The 13,718-nt window shown below is 42.3% G+C and overlaps 1 long non-coding RNA gene across 2 annotated transcripts in view; it reads right to left on the reverse strand.

Annotated features, from left to right (window-relative positions):
- Positions 1–13,531: 13,531 nt before the first annotated feature.
- Positions 13,532–13,718, reverse strand: part of LOC149461801 (uncharacterized) — a 56,918-nt gene continuing 56,731 nt past the window's right edge. For both annotated transcript variants that reach the window (XR_016312779.1, XR_016312778.1), the window contains one exon: positions 13,532–13,654. This is a non-coding gene — a long non-coding RNA (uncharacterized LOC149461801). The remainder of the gene's footprint in view (positions 13,655–13,718) is intronic.

A 13,718-nucleotide genomic window follows, 5' to 3' on the forward strand; every position in this document is an offset into this window, starting at 1 on the left:
TGTGCCTAACAATGTGTAATGTGTGTAATATGTGCTTTTTTTTACTAAATATCTGATTGTTCCTTCTCCCTGCTTTGCAGGGAGTAGAAACACACAGATCATTCCCTCTGTACAGATTGTCAACACAAGGGTTTTGGTAAAAAAAAAATTCAAGGTAAGATATGAAAAATCTAAATATGAACTAGAAATAACTTTTTGAATCTGAACTCTAGGGCAACTGAAAGTCAACATTTTATCCTAACAGATACTGTATTTATTAGGAATTACTACCTGTATTTAGCTCTAAAAACGAAAGATCACAATTCCTAAACTAAGATTAGGCGCTATACCTGAAATGTGTGTTTATATTTGTTTCTGTAGTCTATCACAGAACAAGCTGAAGAGAAGAATAAGCTGTGAGCCAGTTAGGTTTTATAGCATTTTGTCTTGCTGTTAATCTAACACTGAGAGCTTGCTAACAGGTGAAGAGAGCAGAGTCATGCTCAGAGCAGTGAGCTGATGTTCCATTGTCCAATCAGTAGGATGCAGTGTTTCAATGTGAGGTCACGGACCCAGCTATCCTGTCAGGCAGGGGTGCTTTGATTACAAGACTGGTTGAAAAGATTTAGAAATATGTTGTCATCCAAGGTGTTTATTTCAACTGTGTATTTAGCTGTTCAGTTTCAAAAAGTAATTCCACTTTTGTTGAGAAAAAAAAACATTCCTCACTGAGTGTCCAATGTACTTTGCAAGGATTTTAACAAATGTTGTTGCAGATTCCTACCTTTTATTATTCTGAAGAAATACGGTAGCTGTGTGTTTGTCTGCGTTCATGCGCAGAGTGAATCTGTATAGGAGTGATTTTTTAAATTATCAATCAGCTGCTGCACTTGCAGGGTTCTAATGAGGAAAGTGGTAGGGTCTGCATCCCCTTAGAAGTGATTTCCTCCTTTGGGAGTATCTCAACAAAAATTACATTTCTGTTGCAGGGGATGCCAAAAATCTGATTTGTATCCTAGTGCAGACTTCTGGGAAAATCTAAAAGTCAATCACACAAGCTGGAAATGACATTTCTGTTGGGTGTTCTGTACACTGTGTAGAGTACGCCTTCAAGCTGCCACATTGCACTGCATTTTACAGAAAATTACAGAGCTGCAGATTGAAAAATAAAGGTATTTTTTTTAATAACATTCAATTACAATTTGACTTGTGTTGTTATTGTATACTCTATGTCAGGGGTGTCAAACTGATGGCCTTACAGTTTTTGCAAAACTACAAGTCCCATCATGCCTCTGCCTTTGGGAATCGTGCTTGTAACTCTCAATCTTGCAATGCCTCATGGGACTTGTAGTTTGGCAACAGCTGGAGGGCCACCAGTTTGACACTCATGCTCTATATTATCCCTATTTTTCCCACAAAAAGTGGAGTTACCATTTAAGGTGTATGCAAATCCTTATCTTGGGTAAATATGGTGGAGAGTTTGGAAACTGATTGTCTGATTGCTCCTGTGGACAGGTGTCTTTTATACAGGTAACAAAATGAGATTAGCAGCACTCCCTTTAAGAGACTGCTTCTAATCTCAGCTTGTACCTGTATGAAAGACACCTGGTAGCCAGAAAGCCTGCTGAATGATAGGGGATCAAATACTTCTTTCCCTCATGAACATGCAAATCAGTGCATAATTTGTTAGACATGCATTTCTTTTGAATTTTCTGTTGCTATTCTGCCTCTCAGTGTTACAATACACCGAACATTCGATTTTTAGACTGATCATTTCTTTGTGAGTGGGCAAACATTCAAAATTAGCAGGGGATCAAATACTTATTTCCTTCACTGTATGTCTATTTTTTTATTCCAAACCGCTTGTCATAAAAATAATGCAAACTTCAGCCCCTAAGACTTCTTGCGTAAGGGTAACAATGCTGCCTGTTTATACCCTGTATACAGAGGCACTGTTGTCACCTGTAACTATAAAACAGCATCACGCTGGATCCTAGAGGTAGGATTGTGAGCTGCCTTGATCTGTAAGAGTTGCTGGATGTGTCTACATAGGATGCTGTCTTCTAGTTGACCTTGGTAGCCAGTGGTGTATTTAGGTTTTGTGCTGCCCTAGGCAACAAAAAAATTGGCGCCCCCTGCAGAAAGAGGCTGATATTGAGCAAAAACACCCCTGCGTCTCACCCAAGAAAGCCTTCCACTACCTCTGCCCCCCCATACATCAACCACCATCCCCCATGTTGAGAGAGAGAGAGAGAGACCCTCACCTTAACAGCTCCAGACATCCCTGGGAACAAGAGTTGGGCTGTGCATACACCATCATAAGACCCGCAGCATCTCTCGGAAGCCCCCAGGTCCCCATGCCGCGTGTGTCCCTTCGTCCGTCCCTTCTTCCGAGGTTCAGTGCTGCCCCCTGAGAAATGCTGCCCTAGGCAAATGCCTTGTTTGCCTTGTGGTAAATACACCCCTGATGGTAGAAATCATCCGGAGTGACTTTATGGCTACATACCAGGTATGGAAAGTCAACGTTATCACCCTTACACAGGACGTCTTGGGGGGAAGGCAGGTGTTACCGTATTTTTATGACAAACTGGAATGAAAAAAGGAAAAAGTATAGTAGCTCTGCCAAAAATGGAGTGCTGTGAGTCTAAATTTAGTTTTTGCAACTAGGCTGTAGCCATCCCAAGCTCTAATTGTTATAGTTTTCAACATTTGTTGGGTTTCTCATAAGCTTAGGGAATACGTTAATGTCTACAAAAAAGAAAAAGTGCCATAAATAGGGGTGTATCCATGTTTTTCACCATGATTCCAATGTCTACCTTTTCATGATCTAATTGATCTCAATAAAATAATTGCATCCACTATAATAGTGAATATTTACTCCGCATAGGATTTGTTATATACCATCTTTTTTGGCAGGTCTGCTCTTGTCAGCTGCTAACATTATTCAATATGTTAACTTCTGCCTGTTTCCTGACCAATCACAAGAATGTTTTATGCCCCTTGCCTACCAGGCCAGTTGCTTGGGAATGAACAGTATTGGAGCCAAGTCCCTAGGATTGGGAAAGGGCCTATGCTATGGCATGGAAGGCAGGAAGATGTATTTTAACCACTTCAAGTCCGGACGCTTTCACCCCCTTCCAGTCCAGGCCTATTTTCAGCTTTCAGTGCTATCACACTTTGAATGACAATTGCACGGTCATACAACACTTTACCCACATGAATTTTTTAGCATTTTTTTGAGACAGCTAAAACTTTATTTTGGTGGTATTTATTTACCACTGGGATTTAAATTTTGAAAAAACATTTTGAAAAAAAAGTGTTTTTGTATAAAATTTTGAAAATAAATAATATTTCTTCATAAATCTTGGCCAAACTTTATTCATCTCTCTTTTTAGTGAAAAAAAATTAGTTTATAACCAAAAATTATAATTTAAAAAAAAAAAAGTTTACATTTTTATTTTATTTTTTTATATTATTAATTATGTTTTTTATTTTTTTTAACATACTGTCACCCTAGCAGTACAGTGTCGTTATAGTGACACTGTACTACTTGTGGGGGGGGGGGGTGATGAAGATTTTTTTTTTTTACACTGTTTGTTTTTACACCCATAAAGGCTGTAAAAGCAATCATTTCTCCTTCTCTCTGGCAGCATTCTTGCAGCCATTGAGAAATACTGTGTGAGCTGTGATTGGCCACAGCTTGTCACGTGGAACAAGGCTGTTGTGAATAGCCTTGTACCATGTGACCTCTATGATCATTTCACAGATTTCACTAGTAGTAAGCAGGGGTGGACTGGCCATTTGGAAACTCGGGCACTGCCCGAGGGCCCGGGGTCAGTAGGGGGTCCCATGAGATGCCCCTGGTACCTTTTTCATAGGCTTTTTTGAGTTTGGGCAAGGACACAGGGGCCCCATGATCCCCTATTGCCCGGGGGCCCCATGAGTTGTCAGTCCGCCCCTGGTAGTAAGCAATGATGTCAGAAGTGACATCTTGCTAACTGTAACCAGCGTATACCCAGAGACTGACGCAGGCCTCCATTTTTGTTGAGAATCTCCATTTTCTCCCCTCATACTTCCCCCCTTCCCTCTCTGAGAGTCACAGCGAAATTTAGCCAGTGTGTATGTGTGTTAGGAGTGTCAAAGGAGGCCAGGGCCCAGCAGGGGGCTAGGAGCTATAAAGTCCCCAAGGGAGCTGGAGCCTAGCTGTCCGAAGAACCTGTAAAATGTAACACCTCGTATAAGATAAGGCAAGCTTTCCTTGGAGTTGAAGACATTCCAAGGAAGGCGGGACCAGATAACACTTTTAAAAGTCCATTTTTCCCCTATGTCTCATATCTTGGAATATGAGAGACTTACATAAAAACCAGACATATTGCCAGATTGGCTAAGAGAAGACAAACAATTTGATAGGTCACTCGCCTTGTCTCGAATGCATAGGAAAGCTGAAAAATAGATCTTGTGAACCGTTCAGTGTATAATTTCATAATTCATATCTAATCAATCCTCAAACGTGTCTGCATAATAATCTACCCACGGGTGGAATGTCACTTGTGCATAGGAAAAGATATGAGCCAAAATATGAACTAAATGAGATTTTGGCTCTAGTTTAGGTCCAAGCCCAGACCTCCACGCCCTAAACAGGGTATTGGTCCTTGACTTCAGAGACACCCCCTGCTGGGGAACTACAAATTAGGCTGTCAGGCATAAGAAGAGGAAGTTGAAGACGTCTCCCATTTTAACATCAGTACCACCTGGGAGACCCGTGCCCTTTTACTCTGAAACTTGGATCTGCTAACCCAGGACTTTGGCAAGTACCTTAACCCTTTCACCTCTCTCTGATATCTCATTGCTGTGCTGTTACTCTCTGTATATTTATACATATATCTTAGTTACATCTTTTTCTGTAAATATTTTTATTGCACCCGTTTGACCTTTTAACAATAAATCTTTCCTTCTGAAAGTGTTCAACTGTTTCTATAGCTCTGTATTGCAATTTACAAATTCCTGCCTCTAAAGAGAACGCTACTGTGCTTGTTTAACCTTCTGAATAACCGTGTTATACAGACGATTACCTCAACCATTATAGTGTTATTGCGGATATCGCCGTGTTTCCTCTTTCTCTGTACAAAAAGGAGGTGGTGGCAGTGTGAAGGGTTAATTGCGTAATTAACCTGACCCAGTATCAATCGCTCAGGCTGCCGGTACATCGATTGTGGTCCAATTAGCTGGAAAATCGTTGCGCAGGGTGCAGCTGGGTGTGGCATTGTTACGCACGTGGCATCGCGGTTTCAGATTGGCCAGTCCTTCGGTCACGAGTTTGGTGAGAAGGTCAGGGGTCTGACACTTACTACTATTCATGTGATAGGCCAATCAGTGATCACATGATCGGGACCTCACACAGAGGTCCCGTACAGCGATCGATGTTCTAGGGAGCGCACACAGGCAGGGAAGACATTTATAAATGGCCACCCGCTCCTGCAATGCTCCTGTTCGACAATTTATATACAATGACCGGACGGGAAGTGGTTACGGGAAGCAGCTTCAGATGAGTTTGCTCAGTCCATTGACAGTCTTGACTTAAAGGCACACAACGGAAGACTGACAGTCTCAGCTTGAAGGCACACCAATAGCCCAAGAGAGGAGCTCGGTCATTTGAGTGGAGGGAATACTTGTAGCTGTTTTGGGTGCCCTGTAAACGCTAACCCTCTCACCCCTGGACACTGAAGCAATAATACCTGCAGTTGCTTTGGGGCAACTGTAGGCAAGATCACTAAGAGCAACACTAGGGAGGCCAGAAAATTCCAGCTCCATGACACTATCCTTAACTCTACATCAATTCTATTACCTTGAACTTAGGAATTGGCGCTTTAATGCCACAACACACATTTTATTTGGTGAAATAAAGAAATTGGATATTTTGGTAAAGCAAAGAAAGCATTCCTACCCTTCCAAAAATCACATTGGGCACCTCTGACTATCAGACTTCCAACGTGCTTTTGTGTGTTGATTCCTCTTCTAGAAAATTCCAGCTGCGGTCACTTCTAATAAAGGAAGAGACACAACTAGAGGTTTTTACCACAAAAATTAAAAAAAAAAGAGTTTAGATACAGTTTAAAATGTTGGTTTATTGGCCCTTAACAAATGCTCGGCATAGGAAAATTCAATCTCTCTTTAACAAACGCCAAACTTGAAGCATTTGTCCCAATTGTAAACTTTATCCTCATGTTCCGCTTGTCATTCTCTGCTTTATTATTTTGTTTATAGCTTAATAAATTGTCATTCGGCAGGAGGCATGCAAATTATCCTTGTAGTTCTTATTTACAATTTTTAAATTAATACCAGTTAAACAGCTGCTAACATAAAACAAGGCATTCTCAAGACTCATTAGTGAAACAAATAACCCTCCCAGCTTTATTACAGGAACACATTTGCCATGCCATTTATCCCCTTAACATGGGAAAAGGGAGAAATCCATGCTTTGCCCTCGAAAAGAGTTGTGCCACATTATTAAAGACTTGAACATTCCAAAGGTGACATTGTGCTGATCAATCTAATTCTAATATGATTCCGCAGAGACACAGAAGTGGAAGCTGTTGATAAGGAGAAGCGGAGATGAATTGCAGCTTCTGTTCTTGGTGATGGAAGCATGTTCTGACTTTGCTGTACTGAAGTCCTTTCTTTCTTGCCTGTGGGAAAGTGGTGGGTGATGGCTGATTCTCAGTTACACAGCACTTGTAGATTTTAATTAGCTGGACTTAAAACTAGACCGTATCATATCCCTTAGTGGTATTCTTTTAAGGACAAAAGGGATTCTATTGCCACGTCTGCATTCACCTTAGGACTAATTTGAAGTTGTCCTTTACGATTTTCTAGTAGATTTAAACCCAAAAATATTGCAGGTTACCAGTCCTAAGTTTATTTATTATAGGTACTTATATAGCGCCGTCAAGTGACACAGCGCTTTTACATATACATTGTGCATTCACATCACATCTCTAGGACTTCTCCAGCATCTCCAGGACTTCTCCAGTGCTTCCCCCATCCTCCGGAACTCTCTACCCTAATTTATCAGACTATCGCCTACTCTGCTCACTTTTAGGCGATCTCTGAAAACCTATCTCTTCAGGGAAGCTTATCCTACCCTCAGCTAATACTGGAATCTTCTACTCTTCCTACCAGTCCATCCCCCACAGTTACTACCTTTTGTACCACTAGCCCCTCCCTCCTAGATTGTAAACTCCAAGGATCAGGACCCTCAAATCCCTCTTGTAATGAACTGTATTGTTGCTGTATTGTCTCCCGTTATATTGTAAAGCGCTGAGCAAACTGTTGGTGCTATATAAATCCTGTAATAATAATAATAATAATAATAACAGTCTCTGCCTTCAAAGAGTTTACAATTTAACGCACACTAATTCATATACTAGGTCCAATTTAGACAGGAGCCAATTAACCTACCAGCGTGTATTTGGAGTGTGGGGGAAAACCGGAGTACCCAGAGGAAACCCATACAGGCACAGGGAGAACATGCAAACGACTCAAGTGCTGCCAGGTGGAATTGCTAACCACTTAGTTACTGCACTGTTCAAACCTTAGGCTTTTTTCCTTTTATTTTCACCTGGCTATCCAATGGCACACTTTGTGTCCTGGTGATGGGGGGGGTCAACTCACTCTACTGTATCTATGTAGGAGCAGTGTTGTCTCTGTCCCTGCCAACGCTGTGCTTGGATGTGGGGACCAGTAATACAGCACTGTAGATTTGCTCAGGCTAACTGGTCCCAACCTGCCCCGTTGTGCTGAAGTCATCTGCACACTCTCTTCTGGATCCCGAGAGAGCCCCAGTGCAGGACAGCTTAAAGAAGGACCCTATCTTCCAGAGTTGGTTCTGGCCAGCTCAGTGGATTGCTTTAAAAAAAAGCCTGGATTCTTTCTTAGATACACAGAATATAACTGGATACTAACAAAGTAAAGTTGATCCAGGGAATATCCGATTGCCTCTCGGGGGATCAGGAGGGAATTTTGTTTCCCAGCAGGAGCAAATTTGATCATGCTTTGCTGGGTTTTTTTGCCTTTTGCTGGATCAACTGTGGGTATAGGATTATAACTTTTTTTTAACGGTTGAACTGGATGGACTTTTGTCTTTTTTCAGCCAGACTAACTATGTAACTATCTCCTGTGCATGGAAATGAAGAAGAGACTCAGGACCCAAGGGTCACATGACTATGGATTTAATTGAGTAAAAGGGGAATTTAGGAAGGTTTTTTTTTATGCCAGCATGTATGTTATATATCTGAGGAGGAGCTGTGATGAGCATGGCTATGTAAATATGACAAGGCATACTTGTTGAGAAAGTGAGCTGAAATTTGTATTTTCTGTCAGGGCCCATTCAGACTAGTGTGTTGTGGCAATGCATGCTGATGCACCTGCATTATATGTGTTGCATAATGGTGCCATTAATTGTTAATAGCACCTCAACGCATTGCATAGTAGAGCCAAATGAACAATGGCCTGCAGTCACCACAATGCGTATAACGTGAATTGTTGTTTACTTCATTGTTATAAAAGGATCATGCACAGTGAGCGCAATACTTTTCTTACTAGGAGTCATATCAATTCTGGTGGACCTTGTTTGCATTGTCACAGTGGTGGTGAGCCTTGGGTGGCTAATGATTACGCCGAGCCACAATATGCAATTGACAGGGATAACTGATCTGGCGGTTTCTGGTAAAATATGGTTTATTGATTTGTTTACTGAAAGTTAGTTTCATTGACGTAAATTGTTTTAAATCACAATAAAGGACCACGGCCAGGTTTAGCCACCTCTGGCATATTACTAATGAGTAGTTTGTTATGGTGGTATAAGAAAAGAAAACTGATCTCAGGTGAAATGACTGTTAGCTGCTAGCACAAAAATTTGTGATACCAAATTAATACACAATAATGTTGTTGCAGCGCTACAATGTGTTATGAAAAATATATCCAATAAGCATTTAAACGTAAATCCAAACGTATGAACAGATAAATTCATCAACATATATGTGTTGTTTCAGAAAGAAATAATCCCAATTTATAACCAATTAAGGACCGTGAAATCAATGTGTACCAAAGTCCAAACAAATATATATTACCAATTAGTGGTGTCCATATCTATCCATTAAACATTTAAAAGGAAGTGCCATAGTGTTCCACTCTTAGTAATATTACAGCTCTGGAAAAAACACCCAACAATCCGCTCCTTGTGATGGTTGTTTAGCGGGAAAGACACCCAGCAATCAGTGCTCCGCTCAATAAATACACAGGACTCTTACCAGATCAATATGGCCACTGTATAATAAATGGTCAAACAATGCGTAATTGGTTAAATCCTTCCGATCTTAGCCGCACCAGCACAAACAAATGTAGGGCTACCACCTAAGGAGCCGTTGGATTTTGGATCCCACTATTTCCTTCACAGTCAGGCAACATGCATTTTTTAGCAAACACATAGTCTAGAATCCAGTCCATGGGCTTGTTTTTGTTGTTTTCATTAGGGGAAAACAACTTGGATAGGGAATAGGGGTTATGGGATGCCCAACTTGACTAGAAGAACAGATTAAGGACAAACTTCCTGTGATTATGGACAAAAAAAAGTAATAGATCCTGGATGTGGTATCAGTCCCTTTAAAGATCAGTAGCACACCTGGCTACTTTGGGTAAGTGTACCAGAGCAAGAGATTAGGTTAGCTGTGACACTGTCCCTGTGAAAGGATGCTGGATATTGCATCTGGCAGCCTACTCCCGTATAGGCCCTGGGGGTGTAAAGGTACTCACTCTGTCCCTTGTGCCCTTCAGTTTTGCATAAGACTACTGGTTCAGGCACTTTAGCTGTGCTAGTCTTCCATTATGAGCAGGGTTCCTTCTGGATAGGACTTGCAGTTTCCTCTGTCTTACTCTTCTCCTTCCTTCTTTCCTCCTCAGCTCCAGCCTGGATGCATAGCCCCCCTTCCCCTGGGTCCCTTCCCAGGCCTCACAATCCTCAACACTCTATCTTCCACCCGATCACCAGACTCCCCCTAAGCTCTCTCAAATTTATGGGCCCATCTGCTACACTGTCAGGCCTCATGCCTGGGATTTGTCAGACTGCCATGAATAAGCAGATCTTGGTCTCCAACCCTCAGCCCACTAGCTTCTAGAATCTTCTGAATCACAAGGCAAATGATGTAATCCAAAAGGGATCAATTCTCTTATGGGACTCTTCCTCCCATGTAGTGATGGCACAAGCCACCTACAGGTGGGAAGTCTACCTGCACCTAACTACTCACCTACCATTTTCCTTTTAGCCACACCAATCCCAACATCAAGAGTGCCAATTGGCCATAGGGATTGAAACATCAAGTCCTATTACCTCTACTACATAGGGATTAGATTCAACACTCCTGCAGGGGAACAGAGCATTGAAGGAGCATGAGAAGGTGAGTATGAGAGGATGTAGGGGTGACCATCACAGGAATATGTCACTTTTGCCTAAATGGGCAATGAGACAGATCTCTTTAAAGCTGGATTCACACCTTTGTATTTTTGCTTGATACATTGACATTGAAATCAACAGAAAGTATTCAAAATACTTGTCAACACATGCATTAAAATACACATCAACGCGTTATGTGTTCTTTTCAGAGTGGAATGACAGGATGCGTTAACACGCAAAAAATGCACATTAAAGCATTTTTTGATGCTTAAAAAAAAACTTAGAGTGATACTCTAAGCAGGAAAAGAAGATACTTTCTCTGTGCTCTCCAGGAGAAGAGGTATCGGCGGCAAGACAGACAGTTTCAAAAGTGTCAGGCATATAGGTGAAATTTACAGCCAGCTCACCACGGAATATGTCCAAATCTTTATTGAAGAATGATCACATCACAGAAGACATAGTGCAACATTTCAGAGCCGTGCAGGACCACTTCATCACATGCCTGACAAAGGGGTCCTGCGTGGCTCTGAGATGTTGCACTATGTCTTCTGTGATGTTGTGACGGAGGTGTAGGCAGGTCAGAATACACACGGAGAATGATAAACACACAAGGGATTTATTGAAGGATGTGAGACACTTGGTCAGGGTAATAAGGGTAGCGTCCGGGCACACAATAGGGGGGAGTCCAGGCAAAGATGATCCGGGCACACAATAGGGCAGTTCAGGCAACAATAATCCAGGCACACAGTGGGGCAGTTCAGGTAGCAATAACCCAGGCACACAGGGGGGCAGTTTATTTATCAATAACCCGGGCACACAGTGGGGCAGTTCAGGCAAAGATAACTGGGCACAGAATGGGGCAGTTCAGGTAGCAATAATCCGGGCACACAGTGGGGCAGTTTATTTAGCAATAACCCGGGCACACAGTGGGGCAGTTCAGGCAAAGATAACTGGGCACACCATGGGGTAGTCCAGGCAACAATAATCCGCAACATGCGGTTTGTAGGGACACTCATGGCAGGTGGCTTCCAGGGACACTCAGCAGCGGGCAGCTTTCAGGTACACTCAGCAGGCAGTGTGAAGGGACACTCACAGCGGTCGGCTTCCAGGGACACTCAGCAGGCAGTGTGCAGGGACACTCAGCAACGGACAGCTTCCAGGGACACTCAGCAATGGACAGTTTCCAGGGACACTCAGCAACAGACATCTTCAGGGGACACTCAGCAACGAACAGCTTCCAGTGACACTCAGCAACGGACATCTTCCAGGGACACTCCCAGTGGTCAGCTTCCAGGGGCACCCAGCAGCGGGCAAGGGTGCAGGGGTGCTCAGTAGACAGGCTTGCAGGCTCTGGCAGAGTCTTGGCTGTGGGGTCTGGCCGCAACTCAGACCCCTCACAGCACTCTGCCCCGAGCAGGGGACGAACTCTGCACGGGTCTTCAGAGGGCTGTGTGGCTTGACCGCAGCTTCAAGACTACACAGGCAGTATAGGACCACAAGTCCCAGTAGTGCACAAAACAAAGCACAGTTCAATGCATCTCCAAGCTAGGGCTCAGACAGGAGTGGCTCTGAGATCCTGACTCAAACTCTCTCATTCATAAAAAGACAGTATGGCCCTTTCAATTGACCAAGCCCCCAAACTCCTGGTGCACACAATAGGGGCTTTCCCATCCACACAACACCATGCTGTCTGCGCTCCCTGCTGAGATCAATCCCATTTCCCGCCCCCTGCGGGGCACAGGAACTCCAAATTGTAGACAAAGCAGACAAGCTGACTGTTTGGCCACAAACAAAACAACACAAAAATAAAAGAATATTTCTGCTGTCCATCACAGATGTGATAATTCTTCAATAATGATTTGGATGTATTTGATGATCCCTGGTGTGCTGGTGAATATGTGCATTTGATCTGTGATGTCTTCAATTCCAGCTGGTTGTTGCTTCAGCACCCGTTACTTCTGAAGCCTTATCCAGGAAGGTGTGCAATGGGAATATTGATACTATATAGATGAAAAGGACTCCACTTTCCTGGCCAGGCCATGTGAGCTGAGAGTAAGAAGTGGCCTCAGCTGTCCCTCCTCTGAAAACCATGCCTTTTGATGCATTTTTCCCCCACCCCATGGGGTGAAGCGCATCAGAGGGTGCGATTTGTGGAGGATTGACAGTTGAAGGTGCTTCTTACTCTCACATGGGCTGGTCTGTAGAGTGGCATCCTTTTCACCTATATACCTGATGTTTTTTGATGCATTACCAATGATTTCAATGGAAAATGCAGTGGTAGAACAATGCATACGTGTGAATAAGACCTTTATCGAACAGTATTCTGATTTCTAGGGGTGGTAAGCTTTCCTCCTTGCACTGAAAAATGCTGTAACTCACATTACCAATCATTGTTATTTAGTTCTAAAATACCAACTCACTAGATCTCATCACTAAATAAGGCCACATATATTATATATTCATATTTTTTGGGTTTCTTTGGTTTTTCTTTAAGTAAAAAGACTGAAAGTAAACTAAGCAAAGGATACCCCTGTTTTATGCCAGCTTTGACGTTTTTCCAACAAGAGTATTTAGATGTAAATGATACTTACCCTAAGGGCACCTATTCTTTTCCATGAGCCTGCAAGTATAACGAATGTATTCTTATGTATAAAAATAACTTTATAAATTTAGTATCACGTAAACACCAATGGGTATGTTTTGTGCTTTCGTTTGAAAGAAAAAAATGCAGGTACAGAGGTCAGGGATACCATTAAATGTGTGCAAATATAAAAAAGGAGGGCCTGCTGGAAAATGGCCCTTTAAGTGGTTCTGGGTCGACCATTTGCCAGTGTTGTTGTGGTATAATGCCCCACTTGACACTGTGAAATCTGATTCTATTCCCAGGAAGGCTGAAAGGGGTTTAGTAGGTTGAAAGGTATAACAGCCAATCCCATATGTTTCCTTAGGGAACCACAAATATGCCGTAATTGAAAATAACTGCAAAAAAAACAACGGTGATATTTGCGTTGACTCAACGATTCAGCTTCAAGTTAAAAAAGACAGAAAAAAAATTCTGATGGGTATTAGCATGATAACGCTAAGAAAATATTGAGATGAAAAACATTTTTATGGTTGACCATTTTCTTTTTAATTTTCTTTAAGTTAAAGAGGATCTTGTTTCTTTGGTATGTGAATCATTCCCCTGGGGCTGAAGAGGGAGACGTTAATGGCACTGCTACTGTACATCTGGAATAAAGCAAACGTATGCTTAAAGGATCATTCCACCTGGAGGAAATTTTCGAGGAATAAA

Source organism: Staurois parvus, unplaced genomic scaffold (assembly GCF_062004578.1).
Source record: "Staurois parvus isolate SC_StPar_1 unplaced genomic scaffold, SC_StPar_1.0 ptg000192l, whole genome shotgun sequence".
Classification (NCBI taxonomy): Eukaryota; Metazoa; Chordata; class Amphibia; order Anura; family Ranidae; genus Staurois; species Staurois parvus.